The sequence below is a fragment of the Podarcis liolepis genome, assembly GCF_965112155.1.
Source record: "Podarcis liolepis genome assembly, chromosome: 15".
Taxonomy (NCBI): domain Eukaryota; kingdom Metazoa; phylum Chordata; class Lepidosauria; order Squamata; family Lacertidae; genus Podarcis; species Podarcis liolepis.
Window position 1 is genome coordinate 16,286,142 of NC_139566.1, and position 15,089 is coordinate 16,301,230.

The window sequence follows — 15,089 nt, forward strand, 5'->3', positions numbered from 1 at the left end:
CGTCCCTTGCAGAGTCAGGCCCAGGCTGCCACCAGGTCCACTGGTCAAAACGGGATCCTCAGCAATCGCCCTCTCTTGCTGGAAATAAACCAGGACTGCTCCAAGAAAAGGCATGTGGCAACAAGGAGCACTAGGCCGCTCCCTTACCCGCTTGTGATTGGCCAAGCAGATAGCCAGCTGATCATAATTTTCAAAATGACTTGTTTTTCTTTCACTTCTCGCTTCCCTCTGTAGCCTCCTGGCCTCGTTCTCCCCCCCCCCCTTTACGTGATTTTCACCTGTGGCCCCCTTGGAATAGCCTGGGTTCCCCCAGGGGAGCCATATGGCCCCAGCATGGGAAACACTGGACTAGATAAGCCCCTGGCTGTCTTCCGACTCTTCCGACAATTCTAGGACTCCATTCTATTCTTCTCCAAGCTAAATATCTACAACTCCCTTGATGTTCTCCATAAGGCTTAATTTCCCGGCCTCCTCTGCACACGTTCCCCCACCCTGTTTATTCACCTGCCATACCTCCAGTGGGCCAACTCCTAGGGGTCGCTTCTCTCTGCCTGAAGACCGTAATTGCTTCTCGTCTGTATGAAGGGAAAGGGGAACCGCACTCTGTACATGCTTAGAGGCACTCTTGTTATTCCTGCCTGTTGTTTTCTGGCTTACTAAATGTCCATGATTCGTTATGTTCTACAGGCCAAAATGAATCATTCAACTTGAGCTGGATTATTCCACCCCCCCCCCATCCTACTTGCCATTGTCTCTGATGGCACTTAGACTCCACTCTTGCTTGAAAGGCGTTTTGCAGTGGGGGTGGGCATGCTACCTCTTGGCAGTAGAAATTAAGCACTGTACCCCAAACTTCTTCCAGGTGACAGTTCTGATCACTCCATTCCCTTGGGATCATCCCTGGGGTGGTGTTGTTTTTTTGGTTGTGTGTGTGTGCTTTTGCCACTGAGTCCTCCTTGTGGTGTGTGTTGCCAGCTGAAGTGCAAGTGTGTGTGTGTGTGTGTGTGTGTGTGTGTGTGTGTGTGTGTGTGTACGTGTGCTTGGCTGGCTGTCCCTGTGCCTTCCAGCACTTCTGCGTGCGACAAGAGGCAGCGTCTGCACCAGGAAGATAAGATTTGGTGCCTGGCACTGCGGTGACTTTGACTTGCTCTTGACGTCGTGACTTCCTGGAACAAAAGTAGAGGAAAAAGGAAAAGGGGTATAAGGTGGGCCTGTGGGGCGGGGGGAGAAGGAGAGAGCCAGGAGGAGTTTGACCAGCTGCTCCGCTTTCTTGTCCCCTGAGATGGAAAGAGGGTGCGCCCCCCCCCTTAGAGGAAATGCAGTCTGCCTATTTGCTTTCAGTAAGCAATGTGGATGCGCATTTGTGTGGATGCATGTGTGCGCATGGATGGATGGATGGAGTAGTCCATGCCTGGGTACTGATTCTGACTTCTGCCCCCTGGTGTATTGTGTGCAAGGAGTAGGGGCTGGAATTGGGGGTGGGTGGGCTTTCAGGCGCATTCCTCCTCCTCTGGGGGGGTTCCACGTGTGAATGTGCACTGAGAATCTCTTGAGAAACGAATGCTGAGTGCAAGGCCTCTGCCGTATTTCTGATCTGCCACTTGTGTCCTTCAGCTTCCACCCCTACACGGACAGGCAGAGTTTGGGCAGGCTAAGCCAGCTGGAGTAGTTCAGCCTGGTGGAGGTTTGGAACCCCTCCCCCCCGCCGTCCTCTTCCTCCTCTGGCCTTTGACTTTGCTGCAAGGGGGAGCCAGTGGGAGCCTGAGGCAGTGGGTGGGAACCAGAGAGTGTCATTCAAGGGGGCAATATTATGCTTCATAACAGTTTGCACCTGCATTGACCAGTGAAATCTTAGGGTGGGAACTCCCCAAGTTTTCCCCAAAACATTCACAGATCAGGAAGTTGCCCCCAACATTAGAATGTTAAAATTGCTGCTCACCCCAATGCAATTCTCCAGCGAATCAAGCTCTGCAAACACAGAATGAAAAGGTAGGCAACTGTTATTAAAATACAAAACAACACTATTAACACTATTAAAATTATTTGTGGGTTTTATATCTCACCTTTCCCCACATAACAGGGTGTCCAAGGCAGACTACAATAGCTCCCCCTCCCTGCCCTGCGTCAAAAGTTAATATCCTAATAATACAACTAAAAACTTTTCATTTCCATTCCATGCAAAATTTAGAAACATATTTGCCACTCTTCAGATATATTTGGTAGCACTCTCAGTGGTACATTCAGAAACAGAAATAAAATTTTAGGGAGAATTGTCAATTGTAGGGCATCCATGGCATTTTTTAACTTGTACATCAAGTTAGATCTTCTCTCACTTTGGCCTTTGTTGTGATTATAGGCCATTAAACGTGTCTCAATCCTATGTAATCTGTATGCTGAGATGCAGTTGCATTCATATATCAGATTTAAAAGCTGCCCATCAGACTTCATTGGGTCTTGTAAAAGGATGGCTACATTGTCAGCGTATTGTCAAGTAAATTTTACATCCTCCTCTCTCTGTCTTAACCGTTTCTCGTGCTTCCCAAGATCTAATGGCCTCAGCCAGGGCTCTGTGGAGAAGGCAAATGATGGGGGTGATAAAGGAGAACCTTGTCTAGTGCCTCTTCTCAAATAAAAATGTTCTGAGTCTCAGGCTTACTAGGATTGGTATAAATCATCTCCACCCAGGCTGTTGGGTGGTATATCAAATGTCCAGGCCCAGGAGCTGCTGTCCCGTGGAAGATGGAAGCAGAAATGGAGCTCCCATTGGCAGCCTGAGCCAGATCCAGTGCTGGATCTGCATAGGGGGCCCACCCCATAGCCATACCCACATGTGGACTATCACTGGAACCCAGTTGTTATTATTGTCCATCACTAACGTTTGACTCTACAGAGGAGACTTGAGAGTTTTTATATAGTCACTGCCAGCTCCTCCTCTACCCGATTCCCTTTCTCCTGAGTAGACCTTTGGAGAAAGAACTGCATGGGAAACCCAGTGGGCTTTGCATCTCACTTTCTGCCACCCTTGCTCCTGAAGCCCCAAGTACAATGAGGAAGAGCTAGGGATCAAGGAAGAGCTCAGGACCAGGAAAACGGGCAAAATGTTGTCAGAATAAAGTGTGAATCCCACACTTCCTTCCAGAGAATTCAGGGTGGCAAGCAGCAAAGAAATAAAGAGTACAATTTAAAATCAAATAAGGAATCAGGGATTGGACTAGAATCAGTGTTTCCCAAACTTGGGCCTCCAGCTGTTTTTGAACTACAATTCCCATCATCCCTGAACACTGATAGGTATGATGGGAGTTGTAGTCCAACAATAGCTGGAGACCCAAGTTTGGAAACACTGGATTAGATGATCCCTGGGGTCCCTTCTAATTATCCCCCTCCCCTGTTTATTGGAATGACTGTATTCCTGCTGCCACAATGCCACAAACTGATTTGGGAAGGACCCAAGCTAATAAAGTATGAGAAGCACTATCCTGAGCAAACCCCGCCTACGCAAAAATTATGACAACTCCCCTCCACCACCAGCAGCATCACAGAAGTGAGTAGCTGGTAATCCACTGTGGAAGGGGGCTGGGTATTTGCACTTACCCCCTCCCTACAGCAAAGCTTCCTGCAAGCCGACCAGGAAGAAAGTGCCCACTGGACCTCTTGCAACTCCTGGCAGGGTGCCCGTGACTGGCTCCCCAAGGTGCAGGCTCCTTTCCAGGCTGCCTCTGGGTCTTCAGTAGGGTTCTCACTCCAGAAAGGTCTCTCCAAGGTCTGGGGTTGTCATTCATGGTGATTCCACGTTAGGAAACGCAGGAAGCTGCCTTAGCCCCAGCCTGGCCACCAATCCATTATCTGACACAGCATGGATTGGCAGAAGTCATTTGTCCTCTGGGGCTTCAGGCAGCATTCCCCCCCCCCCCCAGGCTTACTTGGATATGCAGATGGTTACACCTATCTCTCATTGTTTTAAAAACTATTTTTAGGTGTTTTCAAAATTATGCGCTTGAGCTGTATGTAAAAGACAATTCATAAAATAATAATAATAATAGCCAATTTGGGAGCCCCAGCAATATGTCTGGGCCATCTGGTTAGGCTTACAATTGGATTATATCCTCAAGAGCATCCAGTGCGGCAGATTAACGATTTCCTTAACTGTTCTGACCTACCGTTTGATGCCCACAGACAAATTGGTTGAAGAGCAGGGTGTGCGCGCGTGTGCGTGTTTTAGTGGGGGAAGTTGTGCAGTTGCAAAAATGGGACGGGGAAATGAGTGGCATTAAGGTGTGTATATTCATTAAGCTGTTAAATGCTTAATGAAGGGCAGAAGGTGCTCAGTTTCTTCCACGGCCATCTTTGTACAGGTAATGCTGTATCACATCTGGGCAAATAACCTTTAAAGTGCTTCTGTTTTGGGGCCTCAGGCCTATCTGGATGCTTTAGTTGAGATGTCTGCATTGCAGGGGGTTGGGACTAGATGACCCTCGGGGTCTTTTCCAGCTCTACCATTCTATGATTCTATCTCTGCCCCCTCCCCAATTCCTCCTTCTCCAGCTGCCGGAGTGCCACCCAGGCAGTGGTAGCACATGACAATGGGTGCAAACATTGCAGTTCTCTGTCTCCACAGACAGTCTGGTTCTGCTTTTACTTCTGAGCACTACAATTGCACTCATGAGCCTCTTGACACTGGCATTTTAGGGCTTAGAAGCAAGCGAGGGTGGTAGGAGTGTTCTTTTAATTTGGCGCCTCTGCGAACAATTTGACCTTGTTCCTTGATGCTGTGGTGTGCACACTCTCAACGCACTCAGGGTCCAATCTTTCACCAATGAAAACAGGTCTGTTTTAATTTTTTGCTTTATTGGAAGAGTGCTACACTCGCCATTTCCCTTCTCCCCCAGCCCCCTCTGCCCCCTTGCCTACCCGTGAGCTGCAGAGAGAGAACTTCAGCTGGGTATGAGAGGATCCAGTTAGTGAGCCCAGTCCAGAGAACTACAACTAATTTATTGATTCCTTTTGGTGCTCACTAAACTCCTCCATCTCTCCTAGTCAGGCCTTTCTGATTGACCAGTCCAATCCTTACGCCCGGACTGAAGGCTCAGCCTCACTTCCACTTGCCCCACCGTTTCCCTGCTTCCCAGAAACCAAGTGGCATTTGGGTTTTCTGTAGATTACTGTTTGTTCTGATTTAACGCTATACCGCAGGTTTTCCAGGGGAAAGCAACGGGGCAAAGGCAAAGCCACTCTGACTGATGCTTTCTAGGTACAGGACAAGCAGAAGCGTGGACAAACCCTGAGTCTGAGAGAGACCACCGAGAAACACTCTCTTAAAAAAGGGTTGGCAGCTTGATTCTGCAGACACTACAGAATCCTGTGGCAGAGGGAACAGAGCAGGCCATCCTGCTGATTCCAGCAGACACACACTCGCTTTCAAGTACACGTCTCCAGTTTGACACTATAGCAATGAACACAACTGCCAATCTGAGCCTGGCTCTGCTTTGACTCCACTGAGTTGCCCAGCTGAAGGAGCAGTTTGTGCAGAGTTTATTGCTGCTTTGCTGTGGATTCATTTATTCATTTTTTAACCACATAAGGCCGAAGGCCAGTAGGTTTGTCTCATTCTACACTATTTTCCAGGCAGGGCAGTGGATCGACATACTTTTCAGCAGATCTTCCTAGTCCTCATAAAATGTATACACAGCTTGATTGTAAAACAAACCTCACAGCGGGGTTTTTGAAGATCTATTTAGCATCTATATCAAGCCATTGAGAGTGGTCATCAGGCGATGTGGAGCAACATGTCATCAGTACGCTGGTGACAGATACCTCTGTTTCTCCATAGCTTCTGAATTGGTAAACCCTGGCAAGATGGAGGCCCTGTGGGTGAGTGGTTCTTGTGTCCCAGAGATAGGTCAGTTAACTGTTCCGAATGGGGCTGCGCTCCCTCCGAAGGAACTGGTACATAGCCTGGGGGATGCTCTCAATTCACCTTTGTCCTTTGAGGCACAGGTGTCCGGGGGGCGGGGGGTGGGCTAGCAGTGCTTTCCCCAGCTTCCATTGGTAAGACAGCTATGGCCATACATAGGCCGAGACAGCTTGGCCACAGTGATCTTGGTCATTGGTAACCCCATGTCTGGATTACTGCAGTGTGCTCTATGTAGGGCTTCGCCCAGAAGCTACAGTTGGTGCAGAATGCATCAGCTAGGTTGACTGTACCCCATCAACTCCATATAACACATCTGCTGCAAGAGCAGTTTAAGGTTCTACTTTTAGCATTGAAAGTTCCAGGCAAATTGCGACCAGGTTATCTAAGGCAGTAGTACCTTGCCCACTGTATATCCCTTCCTGGCAAATGCACTCCTCAGAAGGGGCATGGCTGAGAGTAGCATATGCCCCAGAGGTATGCTTAACCTGTACTGGAAACGGGGTTTTTAGTGTTCCATCTGCCGGCCAAAGTCAGATAGGTGCCAGGTGTGATGATGTTTGGGCATCTACAGAAGACGCTTTGGTTTAGGAAGACTTTCCCTGTGATGTAACCCAGTCATTTGCAGAATATCACTTTTCATAGAATCATAGAATTGTAGAGTTAGGAAGGACCACAAGGGTCATCTAGTGCAACCCCCTGCAATGCAGAAGCCTTTTTATCTGATTATATGCTTTCATTTTTATTTTTTTTAGAGTTTGTGTGGATGATTTTCTTGCTATAGAGATGGTTAAATCAATTTTGCTCTCCTCAGCACGTCTGCATTTTGTTCTGTTTTTACCCTCTACGCTGCCAATGAAACATCCTATAAATCTGTTCAATAGATAAACAATAATATGGAGATTTCAGTAGGCCTAGCAATATCTGAATAGGTTAGAGGCATGATCTTATATCTCGCTGCCCTCTGGTTTGTTTGAGTGCCTCGGGTGCCTCTTTAGCCTAACTAGTTCAGTCTGTTGGACCTTGCAGCTGTCGGTTTCGGGGGTCTCTCCGAACTTGTGCTGCAGCTGCTACAAACGGAAGGAAGACTATTTGGAGACGGAAGGGCAAAGAGGAAGCTGCAGGCCCTGAAGAAGGGAGTTGGGGGGCTGTGTGCTGATGTTTTTGTAAACTGAGAGAGAACTAGCAGTGAATCACCGTCCCTGCAAGGACTGAGCAGAACTGAAGGGCTGAGCAAGAAGACAACGCTCAGGGGCAGAGGAGGGCTGCAGCCTCCAGAGACAGTTTTTGGAGTTTGTTGCTGGTAAGGACAAGCATGAGCCATGGCCTGTGCCCAACACACTGTACGATCCTAGAATTGTAGAGTTGGAAGGGATCCCCAAGAGTCATCTAGTCTGACCCTGCAATGCAGGAATCTCAACTAAAGTATCTCTGGCAGATCGCCATACTATCTCTGTTTAGAAACCTCCAATGAAGGGGAGTCCGTCACCTTCTGAGAATGTCTGTTCCACAGTCGGACAGCTCCTACCATCAATAAGTTCTTCCTAATATTTAGTGAAGAATTGGGGTGTGGAGAGTGTAGGCCCCGCCCCCCCAACCCAGAAGCACCCAAGCAATAATTCCATGCAGTTGTCCTGTTTTCACTCGGAGTTAACAGCTGTCAGTCCTGAAAGTCTGCCCTGCAGACTGCCCTGCAGGGCTGGGTTCGAGAGGTACCAGTTCTGAGAGTGCAAGTCTTAACAAGGCAGCTGGAATAGAAAGGGAGCTTCCAGGATAATCATGGTGGCACTGGTATAAGAGTCACTGAGTTGGATTTGCATGGGCCTCTGGATTGTCCTGCCAGGCCCTGTATAGTAGACAAAGTTTTCTGGGGAGCAACTGCCACAGATATGGGGTGTAAGCAAGGAGCAAAGCACCCTTTGTGTTCTTCTGCCTTCTTTTTCAGTGTAGGGTGTCTGATGGGGAATTGGTGTCATTGGAAAATCTGCCTTAATTCAGAGCAGCCCTGCTGAGGAGCACAAGTTGATTATTCCCGGGCCCCCATGTCCCTGCTTCAGTGCATGTTTCTGGGTGCATATGAAGGGATGGAGTCCAGACAGCAACGGTGAGGATTGTGCAATTAGGAGGCTGTTATTGCAGAAGACCATGCATCAGATGGGTGTGACTTTGTCCTGGGCAGCTGGCCTTTGTGGTGTTTCCGCTCTCTCCTTTTCAGTGTATTTGGAATGCTAAGCCAGGTTAATGGGTTTGTGGTTAAGGAACTGGTTAGATAGGTTTGATGCTGAGTGCGGGGCATAAGTCCACATCCACACATCCTGCTTTCTCCCCCACTCATAACCCCAGTGTTGCCTCCAGTCCAAGGAAACATTAGTATGCAAATAAAGGGCACTATCCTGTGCATCGTAGCCAGTGGGTCAGTGATAAGCAGATAGAGGCAGACTGCAGCCAATGGCAAGAGTTCTCTGGGATGGGATTTACATGTGTCCAGTGTCACCTGGGCAGGGGCTGCCTCCTGTTTCAGACCCTGTCCTTATGGCAACACCCCCAGATAAGGCAGCACTGCAAGGGGTATTGGGAGCGCACCTTGGGCCAGCTGAGCAGCATATTCATTACTCTGGTGATTTGGGTTGGCTGGTAGTGGGGTTTTTTTGCCATGGTGGGTTTTTAAAATTTAAACCAGGTGTGCAGGGCTTGTTTAGGAAAGTTTGCAGGAATAAGGTGGCAGGAATATAGTCACCCCCACATGGGTGTTTATGTTGGAGGGCAGAACCGAGCTATCTGCAACATGATTGGTTTGTCAGTTAAGTATTTTTATTTATTTACTTGATGGGGAGGGCAGCTGTCTGCCCCGTTGCTACACCCCTGCATCCTCCATAAAACCTCTTTTGTGAGCTCCTATGCCGGAGTGGAGGTATTCAGTTTGTAGCGACTGAAGGGGAAGGCGGAACCTGCTTCAGGATCCTGCCTCGCCCTGGAATTGTGTGCTCTGTAGAGGTCTATGCCATAGCTTGAGCAACAGGGACTTTGGAACTAAGGAAGAGCCAGAGAAGCATGTATGGGTGAATCTGTGTTGTTGGAACTGCGGCAGAGTTTTTGAGTACCCTGGTGGTGTCTGGAGAAGGCAGTGGTAGAGATGGTTTGCAGTCCAGCATGCGGGGGGGGGGGTGTATTTAAGGCATCTGGGATACTACACAGCCGAATCCCACCCCCGCCCCCCTGTGTAGCAGAGCTGGTTTACTACATTTTAGGAAGAGAAGGAGGGAGCCCCCACCATGCGAGTCCAAATCCCCTCTGTGTTGGGTGTGACCCGGCACCTGCCCACAAGGTTCCCCATGCTTATGATGTGTCAATTATTATGCACACCTGTGTGAAATGCCACACCTTGAGGAAGGTATTTAACTTGGGGTGTGGGTGTACACCTTCCTCATCGGACTAGAGTGAAGCACGCTGTGCAAGCAGGGCTGTATCAAAGCTGGTACATGGGCTGGGTGTGCAAGGCAGGGATTGCAGTTAGGAAAGATACGCATGTGCATGCGTGCGATGGGTTTCTGTCCTGAAATATTGCACGGCAGGTGTGCAAGGGAAAGGTTTGTGCCTTCTCCTGCCTTGCATCCTTGTGTGTGCTGAAGGGCCTTGCGAAGGATGGACCGTGAGCACCCAAAAGGTGCCTTGTGTGTGCAGGGGTGTCTCTGCTCAAGGGAGCTAGACCAGGGGTCAGCAACCTTTTTCAGCCGTGGGCTGGTCCACTGTCCCTCAGACCATGTGGACTATATTTTGAAGGGGGGGGTGAACAAATTCCTATGCCCCACAAATAACCCAGAGATGCATTTTAAATAAAAGGACACATTCTACTCATGTAAAAACACACTGATTCCCGGACCGTCCGTGGGCCTTATTGAGAAGGCAATTGGGCCGGATCCGGCCCACGGGCCTTAGGTTGCCTACCCCTGAACTAGACTGTTCGTCTTCCTGGGTTGTCTCCTCTCTTTCCCCGGATTGGAGGAATAGGATGAGGTATGCCTGCCAGACTTCACAGCTTTCCCTCTGGGATTTAGTCTTCCCACCCACATGTAGGTGGGTATGCACGTGTGATTGTGCATTGCTCAAAGATATGTGTGTGGGGAAAGAAGGGAAGATTATGTAGGGCCTGTGGGGCAGGTAGTGCACCACTAGCAGTGTGTGTGTGTGGGAGGGAGGGAGGGAGGAAGGAAGGAAGGGAGAAAGAGAGGATGGGGAGAGAAAGGTGAGAGAACAGGTGCATGCATTCATGGATCCTCTACTGCAAGCTGAATCAGAGAGCACCCCTCTTCCATTTTTATCCAGCTACAAGGACCCCACCTCCTTCCGACAAACTGCCCAGAGACTATTCTAGTTTGTTAATGGGATCCAGGAAAGAAGTGGGGGGGGGGGGCTGCAGCAGTCAGAACAATATGGCTGCCTCCGTCATGCCTGAGGGATCATTGGAGTGGTCTCCATGGCAACGGGAGGAGAGAGCAGCATCCTAATGTGCCTAGCCTCCTTCTCCCCTTCTCTTTGCAGCTCTCAGGCGCTTGACAGGGCTTGGGAGGAGGAGGAGAAGAAGCAGAAGAAGGGAAAAGGCCAGGGCCTCACCCAGTGCCCCCCAACTCTAGATAAGGCAAACCTGCCTTCCAAACCTCCTCTAGCAAGAGCTAGGAATACTGCCCCCTCCCTAAACTAGCCACTCACCCATCAACATGCTCACAAGTTCATCTAGCCACCCTCTGCTTTGGGGAGGCAGGACAGGCAGGGAGTTCCAGCAACTGATGCCTTCTGCAGTCATGTTTCTGCTTGTATACATCTTTACTTGCCCTTGTGCCCTCCAGATTAATCTGGAGTTAATCTGTGCTTGGCTGCCTGAAGTCCACCCACATGGCACAACACTCCCCCTGCCCGGCTAGTGCCCACAGTTTATAACCCTTGCTGCACCTTCCAAGCACCAGTTCCTGCCTTCTCCTTGCCCCCCACCTCACCCTGTGGGACCACCTGTGCCAGGTCCTCTGCTGGTCCAGCGCCATTCTGGATGCCTGTGCTCTCAGGTCATGGTGTGGAGGTGGCGCCAGCCGCCAATGGGTTGGTGGGAGTAAGCAGGAAGGAAGCTCTCCTCCTCCTATCTTGTCTGGAGTATGACATCTTCCACCTTCGGATGTGGAAAGAAGGATGCGGGAATGATGTAGCCTGAACCACTAGCCTGGATATTGCATTTGCACCCTTTCCTTCCTTGTGCACACGAAAGTGGGGAGGGAGAGAGCGATCCAAATCCTTTCTCTTTCCCCCAAACCCAGGACTAGTTGCTTGTGACTGGAGAAGCATCTACCCACTGCCAGGGAATGGCACACAAAATTTGCCTCTCCTCATTTAGGCTGCAAATGATGACTAATAGATCTTGGCAGCTAGGCTCTTAAAAAATGGCCTGAGTGGGTTTTCTGGACTTGCAGGAGACACCCCCTCCAAGCCCACCAGAGAGTTAAACAGTGGAACTCTCTCCCACAGTGATGGCCACTAACTTGGATGACTATAAACAAGGATCAGGCAAATTCATAATAATTTTATTATTTATACCCTGCCCGTCTGGCTGGGTTGCTCCAGCCACTCTTGTCTGGGCAGCTTCCAACACAGCCACACCCCTATCTAGACATGGATAGCCTGTCTACGCTCTGGTAACCTCAAGGTTAGATGCGTTATACGTAGGCAGGCAGGCCAGGCAATGCGTTATACGTAGGGCTGCCTCTAAAGATGGTTCAGAAATTTCAGCTGGTGCAGAATTCAGTGGCCAGGTTGCTCACCGGAGTAAGAAAGTTTGAGCATATTACACTGATCCTGGTATGACTGCACTGGCTACCAATTAGTTTCTGGGCCCAATACCTCAAGGACCGCCTCTTTCCATATGAACCTACCCGGACCCTGAGTTCATCTTCTGAGGCCCTCCTTCATGTGCGTCCTCCTCGCAAGGTCCGGAGGGTGGCAACACAAGAAAGGGCCTTCTCTGCAGTGGCTCCTCATCTGTTGAATGCTCTCCCCAGGGAAGTTCGCCTGGCACCTTCATTATACACCTTTAGGCGCCAGGCAAAAATGTTCCTCTTTAACCAGGCATTTGTTTGATCCAATTTACATCCTATGCCCTTTTAAAATATGTTTTTTTTTGGGGGGTATTGGGTTTCTGTTTTGATTTTTATTAGGTATTTTGTGGTTTTATATCTTGATTTTATTCTGTGAACTGCTCTGAGACCCCTGGGTATAGGGCAGTATATAAATTAAATAATAATAATAGTAATATAATAAAACCATAACATCAAATCAGAAGGCTTTTCCTCTGTGGGTGGCTCTTCCCATTGTATTGTCACGGTGCTTGAATCCTCCTTGAGGGTTTCCCACTGAGGCATCTGGTTGGCCCCTGGGAGAACAGAATGGGGCATTAGCTGGATATAGCAGGCTCATCTTATATGCTTATGTTCTTGTGAGAGTTCTCTGCTCAGAGGCCTTCAGACTTGGTGCTTGAGCCCCAGCTTTTGAAGGTTCTCAGGGACCCGAGAGCAGGATTCAAGACTCCTGAGTCCAGTCTCAAATTTTTGGGAGGAAACAGATATCTTGCTATGGATGGGTAGAGATGGTCAGGGAACTCCCAGGAAGCCTGGGTCCTATGTATACCCTTTGGAGGTGTGGTCAAATAGTTTAGATCAGAGGTGAGGGATCTGGGAGGTTCCCCCAGGTGTCTCTTGGCTGCATCTCCCAACATCCTTAACCATTAGCTGGTAATTTTGGTCCCAGTCTGTGTTGGTATTGGATATTTTTATGGCTTTGCTGTTTTATTGCTTGTTGTTTCCCACTCTGGGCTCTTTTGGGAGGAAGGACTGAGTATAATTTAAATAAGGAATACAGTAAGTAAATTTGGAGGCCCATGAGGGGGGTGAGCTGTGGTCCTCCAGATACTATTAGACTGCAGTTCACATCATCTTCATCATCCAGTTATCGTTTAACCCACATAGCACTTTTAATGTCACAAAGTGCAAAACACTGCTTCTGAACAGAGTGTTCCCCCACAACCACTGCCACCCTCTGCACATCTGGTTTCAGGCCCAGACACTTCTAGTCCAAGGAGTGGGTTAGGGCGTGGAAGAACCTGTGGGGCCCTTCAGATATTGTCGAACCACAACTTCCACAGGCACTGCCCATTGGTCATGCTGACTGTGGCTGATGGGAGTTGGAGTCCCTTAAGATCTGGAGAGACACCAGTTCCCCAACTCTGCAGGAGGGCAGAGGAGCTTTTGAGCCAGCATGCCCGACTCCCGAGAGAGCAGGTGGAGGGCTGCTTTGAATTCTAATTTTTGTAGTTTGATTATTTGCTGAATAGTGCTACTTTCTAAGTGGTGTCCAAGAGGGGTCCAGCATGTATTCAGTTGAAACTAACAATAAAATCTGGGGGGAACTTACTTAAAGCGCTTTATGGATTATTTTTTATTCAGACTTCACCAAGAGCCTGAAGTCCAACAGGGGAGTGTTATTAGAAGTGGGAGGGAGTTCCACAGAACTAGGTTCACAGTACTGAAGGCACGGCTCCTGGCAGATGTGAGCTGTGTGTCTGAACAGTGGCGGCACCCAAAGAGAGACAGCCTCAACAAGACCCTTGGGTGCCAAACTTTGAACACCTGCTGAAAGCTTTTCCATTCCTATGCATGCAAAGAAGAATACTTATTTCCACAGTGGTTAATGGATGTCTTTTTTAAAACTTTGTATGTGGCATTTATCATGTGGCTTTGTGTACTATTCTTGTAAACCGATTTGTTGTGGTTTTTTTAATAAACACGGACTCCCCGCAAGACCTCAGTGATCAGGCTGCAATATAAAGGGATCCAGCGGAACCAAGTTCACAAAGGCCTTCTCAATGAATAATGGACCCTTAAATGTGTCCTGGTTGCATCTGGGCAGGGAGGGCAAGCTTTTAAGCAGCCTCGGACACATGTTGTGGTGAGAGGTCTGTCCCCATCGGCAGTCTGGCTGCAGCACCTTGCCCCAACTGGAGTTTGGGGCATAGGCAGCTCCACATGGAGCACATTGAAATAACTGAGGTTACCAGGGCTTGAACCACCATGGTGAAGAACGGTCATAGCTGGCATACCAGCCATAGCTGGTGAAACCTCCAGTGTGTGCTTTCTACTGATTCTGATGGTAGGACCCAAACCAGTGGATTCAAACATCGAGAAAGGAGATTCCGAATGAGCTTTCTGACAGTAAGATCTGTTCAGCAGTGGAATGGACTCCCTTGGAAGGTGGCCGATTCATGGGAGGGTTTTAAACAGTGATCAGATGAGCTGTGATTCTGGCATTGCAGCGGGGTTGGACTAGATGACTTTTGGGATTCCTTCCACCTCTGTGATTCTGGGGCTGTCTGAAACCCTGGAGAGACCCTGCTTGTCAGTGCAGGTGGTACTGAGTTAGATGGACCTACGTTTTTGCAACTGCCTGTATCCTTGCCTGCATGTTTGCCTTTGAGACTCTGGAAGGGGCAAATGTGCCAGCCACTTTAGGCCTGTAGCTGCTTGACAGATTGATTAGGACTCAGATGTGTGTCTGCATTGGAGGTGGGAGCGAGAACTCCTCATTTGCATGAAATTGGGAGCTTTTTCCGGAAGCAGCTGCCAGCGCAGGGTCTGGAGCTGACGTGGTGATGAATGGCGGCAGAGGGGTGGCATGGGAGGAATAGGAATGCTGCCTCACTCTGATGCCACATGCAGCCTTCGGCCATGCGGGGAAAGGCATGCAGCGGCCCTGCCTTCTCCTTGTCACTCTGCATGTTGGGGCCTTGCTGCTCACGCCATTTGGGGGGGGGGGGAATACTTGCTTTGCTTTGCTGAATAGATGCTGGTGTGTATGTCTGTGTCCTTGCCCATGCCCTGTGGAACAAGGGCACTCTGACATCAAGGGAGCTCTGTTTGCAGCCTAGGGCCAGGGAGAGAGGTGGGGCTGTGTCCTTTGACCCAGGGGACATGAGGGGCCAGTCCTAGGGACCAGGAAGTTCTTTGGGTCATTGCAAGAGAAAGCCCCAGGGCTGGATTCCGCTTTCTTCTTTGTCAGTTCTGGGTCGCTCAGCCGTGTGTGTGTGTGTGTGTGTGTGTAACTCTGATCTGTCACACAAAGGTGACAGCAGTGGTTGCTTGCATTCAAA

General features: G+C 49.3%; 1 protein-coding gene and 1 long non-coding RNA gene across 27 annotated transcripts in view; one reads left to right on the top strand and one right to left on the bottom strand.

The window, feature by feature from the left end:
- The window catches only part of LOC310694692, a 196,616-nt gene extending 186,808 nt beyond the window's left edge, over positions 1–9,808 (bottom strand). Inside the window, exon 1 of the long non-coding RNA XR_014519792.1 lies at positions 9,701–9,808. This is a non-coding gene — a long non-coding RNA (uncharacterized lncRNA). The remainder of the gene's footprint in view (positions 1–9,700) is intronic.
- The window catches only part of NRXN2 (neurexin 2), a 351,610-nt gene that overhangs the window by 89,595 nt on the left and 246,926 nt on the right, over positions 1–15,089 (top strand). The window lies entirely within an intron of this gene.